Source organism: Penaeus chinensis, chromosome 2 (genome assembly GCF_019202785.1).
Source record: "Penaeus chinensis breed Huanghai No. 1 chromosome 2, ASM1920278v2, whole genome shotgun sequence".
Lineage (NCBI taxonomy): Eukaryota > Metazoa > Arthropoda > Malacostraca > Decapoda > Penaeidae > Penaeus > Penaeus chinensis.
The window spans coordinates 41,035,725-41,040,724 of NC_061820.1; the positions used below are offsets into that span (position 1 = coordinate 41,035,725).

Sequence of the window (5,000 nt, forward strand, 5' to 3'; positions counted from 1 at the left end):
ACGGGGGGGGTGAGGTGTTTAAGGGGGGGGAGAAAGGGAGGCTTAAGGAGGTGGGGATTGGATGGCGTTGAGGGATGGATTGGATAGGGGAGAGAGAGGGAGAGAGGGAGGAAGGGAGAGAGGGAGAGAAGGAAGGGAAGGAAGGAGAGGTGAACGTTATAGCAAGGCCTGGTCGACGGGGGAATTTTTTTCGAGACGTTAACGTAGCTTACTTACATCTTCCTCTGTTTCGTGTGTTTTCTTTTTTTCCCGGTTTGTGTTTGAATGTGTTTTTGCTTTTTTTTTCTTCTTTGGGTTTGTGTATGTGTGGCAGGTGACTTGGGTGAAGGATTAAGAAGAGAAGGAAGGAGAATTTCGTGATTTAGATCCTGACGAAGGATGGAGGAGGCGATTTTACAAAGGAGAAGAGAAAGGGGGAATGGTGAACTAAGTATTAATGGCGAGAGTAGGTTGTGTGAGGAGGTTGCATCCTGTTTTCTCACTTTCTTGAGACCTTGCTGAGGCATGGGTGGCTGTGGGAAGAATTCTTTTGGGGGGATTTACTGCGGGGAATAGCAAGTCTTTGCCCTTTTAGGAGGCTGAAGTGAAGCCCAAAGACAAGCAGTTTGGGTAAATCTTCATGCTTTCACAGATGTCTTTCCTCTCCCTCTTGACTTGTGATTTCTCGGGGTCTGAGTTTTCCATTGATGGCGGCCTGTTTATTTTGTGATGGTGAATTTTGACGTACATTGAAGGACGTCTGTTGCGTAGTGTGAATTTTATAACCTCATGAGGAGTGTTCTTTGTGTCCGAGGTGCTGATCCGTGCTGATCGTTGTGAAAGTGTCTCCAGTGAGAAATAGTGAATTGTGCAAATATCTATTCAACAAATTTGTGTGTAAATATACTTTAGTGTTCATTAGTGAGAATTCAATGCTGCAATATGGAACTGTTTAGACCGATGTGATATTTTGGAAAGAGAATGAACGAAAGAGAAAACTCTGAAATGTGAATTGCTGTTGTGTTCTACTATTTCACACTTGCGGGTGAAAAATATTATTGTGATTATGATCGGATGGTGACTGTCTGAGTTGTCATTAAAGAATTTTCATAAATGAGGACAAGACACCCACATTTTTGCCATGGACCCATGTGCCAATTGTTGCATCTCCGTGCCCATTGATAGTCCAGTATAGCCAGCAATCTCTGTACATTCTGGCAAGATAGATCATTCTTGGCAATTTATTATGAAATAAGGAATCAGTCCAATTACTCTTGCCAGAATGTACGTGAGGGAGGTTTGTTGGTCTTTGCTGGAGCATAATGTATGAAGACCTTGGTGACTACCTGTTAGTGTGTCCCTATCAGGTTGGACTTGTTAATTTAGGCCGCTCATCACAGATCATAGCAAGTTTTGAGTGAATATAAATAAAGTACAAAGAATATAGTTCGAGTAAAGAGTCCCAATTTGAAAGAGTCTCTGTATGTGTTGTAAATGCACAAACTTATCATTGACTTTACCATAATGTTAAAACTGTTTGGGAAAACATTGTTTTGTGTTTAGGAATGATTTATTCATATGAATATATAGAATTTGAATGACGTGGTCATATATCATGGGAACTAGGTAGATAGGTTTGGACTCAGAATTGATATTTATTTTTTTTCTGTTTTCAGCTTCCAAGAATAAGTGAATGTTATATCGAAGTATTGCCAGAAGGAGAGACAGGATATGAAGCGAACTGAAGCCTAATAGGTAGTTTCCCCACTCAGACCTGTTTAATTACTTGGTAATTCTTGATGAGACAGTCATGGATGTATTTCAGGAGAAAGTGTTTTTCCCATAGGTTATTATATTCAGGGTACTCCTGTAGTGGGCAGAACAAGGCTGTTCATAGTTTTAAGTTGACTGTAATGAAACTATTTTTCCATAAACTATTGTATATCCTGAACTATGCCAAAACACACACAAGCCTCATTTTACAAGTTAAAAGGAAGTTGCTTGGATACTATTTTAACAGTGGTGGAATATGAAAGCTACTCAATTATTAAAGCCTATTAACGGCATAATTTTCAAAATATAGGCCTACTAAATACCCAAGCCTGCTATGACAAACATCTGCAAGATTTTGAATTGAATATTAGGTTTCAGATATTTTTATATTGTGCACCATGGGAATAGCATCTTCTCTGCATACCTATGGTAGTCTCTAAGAGTTTTTTATTTCTTCTTTTTAGAAGTTGTTTGGAATATGATATATAAAATTGACCTTAGTTATGGGTAGCTTTGACACATAAGAATACAAATAAGATTAGAAGAACTTCTGTTTTTGAATATCTTTTTCACTTAATGGTTAGTGCCCCTTCATTGTATATACTGTATATGCTTGTAACTAGAGTGCTTCCAAAATCTTGTACATTTTTCTTCAGATTGACTCATTATCTTTTCTTTATAATAAGCATAACATATTAATTGTGCAAGACCATTTACTGCTTCCAGTCATAGGGATGATAGGAAAGAGAATATGCCTGTTTTATTCTAATTTACTTTTGCTTTTCTAGAGGTTATACTATAATGTCAGTCCTTCATAGCCTTAAACATATTTTTTAAAAATTTAAGATGTCATCTACCTTCCAATATACCTTTTAAAGATGTATCAATACTTATCCCAATAATCTAGTTAATCAGTGGCTGATAATTTGCCAGTTTTGCTACTTACATTTTTATTTATGATTCCTCTTGAATTACAGAAAGTATAAAGCTACTCTTATTTTACTGTTAGAAACAAGGGTAGTCATGGATAATTTTTACCAGATTATATTAAGTAAAGGTAGTCATTATGTTGTCATAATTGAAGTACAGTAGCATATAGATTTGTATCCTTTTATTCAGTAGCCATCTGTTAGTTTTAGCTCAGGAGTTAGCAGCCTAGGAGTGCAAATTCCTGTACAGTGATTGCAGAACTCAGGATAGTATTTGATATAAAGAACCTTGTGTACTCTGGGTATAAAATTGTTAAACTGCTTACATGAATGATAAGACATAGAATCTAATGAACTAGTCTTGTGAATCAGTAACTATTCTTTTCTTGTAGCTAATAAGTAAAGAATAGTATCAGAGGATTAGCTTTAGTCCCTTTAAGATTTGCTGCTTAGTAAAAAAAATTGCCATACTGCCATAGTACTACCAATACTATTAATTGATACTGATACATCTCTAATTCTTTCTTTTAACCCAATCACCATGGATGTATGTAATGATCTCTGTAGTTTTTTGTGAATTTTGTTACATGCAGATGGCTTTACACGTGCTCAGCCAGCAAGGAGTCTAATAGTAGGTCCTAGTGACTGGTCCTGATTTCCCCATTCCTTAAATTGGCAGAAAAATATGTTTGTCTTTATAATACTATTGATATTGATAATGTTATTTTTCTTTTTGATATTATGATTATTAAATTGTTATTATAGTCTTGGTAATATTAAAGACAATGAAATGATATAAAAGACACTTTCCAAAAAATCTAGGAAAAGGTTAAACAGGTGTGATAGGTAGGACTAATAACTGACTCCTTGGTGACTAAGCACTTATAGAGCCATCTGTGTGTAAAGGCATACATGAACTTATATTACAGTAGGCATTTAACGTATTCTCGCCATCCATGCCGATTGGGTTAACTGCTCTCTTTTTGTTTTAGTTTTGTTTTCCTTTTTTATTACCTTTTTGAACTTAAATGCTATAGAGAGGAATTATAATAGATTGATAATACTTCTCTACCTAGACTAGCATTTACCCTTGAGAATATACATTGGATATTGTATCTCATGTTTTACTCTTTCAATGAGGCAGAGATGCATTTGAGTGAGTGGTGATGATATTCCCAATGCAACAGGTCCATAAAGCATGGCTGTATTATAGTTAATCTATTGGTCCAAGGTTGTAGCTTTTAAACTATGGTAATTAACCCCATAGGTGTGATGCTGTTTCTGGGGATTAACAGGGCACTTTCTTATAGTAATTGTATTTGGAATACATTGATAAGGGATGATAATAAATGAACAAATGAGTGAATAAATGAATGAATAAGTAGATAAATGATAAGTCAATAGATAATACAGAATGAAATGAATTAATATTTATCATGAATAAAGATATGAATTATTTTTTTAAACCAATAATACATATGGAGAATTAAGCTCTCAGATATCTTTCTTATCTTTAAATTCATGTGTATACCTGAAGAGGAATGAAGTAGATATGAGGGAAGGTGTAGTGGTAATTTTTCTGCAAAGGGAACGACACCAAAAAATTTGAGGACCATTGAGCCAAAATATTATTGGAAGCCTACAAAAATATTTTTTACTGATTTTTTTTTTTTTTTATTAATCAGTATATTTCTTTATATTTGTATATATTTACTTTTTTTCTCACCAGTTTATGATGCTTTTCATATATATTATGTTGTGTTTATTGTATTTATTACATTTGATGTATATGTGAATTTATGTATATAGTATATATATGTATGTGTATTTGCATATGTTTTTATATATATATATATATATATATATATATTAACCCATTCACCCCATGTGGCAAGAATACATGCCATGCCCACTGTAATACACGTTTATTTATTGTATTTACACATAGATGGCTCTACAAGTTCTTAATCACCAAATAGCCAGTTATCAGAACTACCTATCTTACCTGTTTACCCTCTTCCTTCACTTTAGGAAAGGGTCTTTTGTATCATTTCATTGTCTAAAATATTTTAATGACAATTCAATAATAACATCAATAACAATAATAACAGTATTGATAGCAATGGTATTAATAAGAAAAACACATTTTCCTGCCAATTCAAGGAATGGGAAAATCAGGATTGGTAACTAGGGCCTAATGCTAGACTCCTTGCCGGCTGAGCACATGTAGAGCCATCTGTATGTAACAAAATTCACCAAAAACTACAGGGGACAGAACATAAATCCTGGGCGAATGGGTTAATATATATATGTTTATAA

General features: G+C 34.4%; 1 protein-coding gene across 11 annotated transcripts in view; it reads left to right on the forward strand.

Annotated features, from left to right (window-relative positions):
- Positions 1–5,000, forward strand: part of LOC125033596 (PHD finger protein 19-like) — a 28,317-nt gene that overhangs the window by 311 nt on the left and 23,006 nt on the right. For 5 of the 11 annotated variants that reach the window (XM_047625262.1, XM_047625253.1, XM_047625291.1 and 2 more), the window contains exon 2: positions 1,656–1,734. The exons of the other annotated variants lie outside the window; for them this stretch is intronic. The gene's annotated coding sequence lies outside the window, so the exon portion shown is untranslated. The remainder of the gene's footprint in view (positions 1–1,655; positions 1,735–5,000) is intronic. 11 annotated transcript variants of the gene reach the window in all.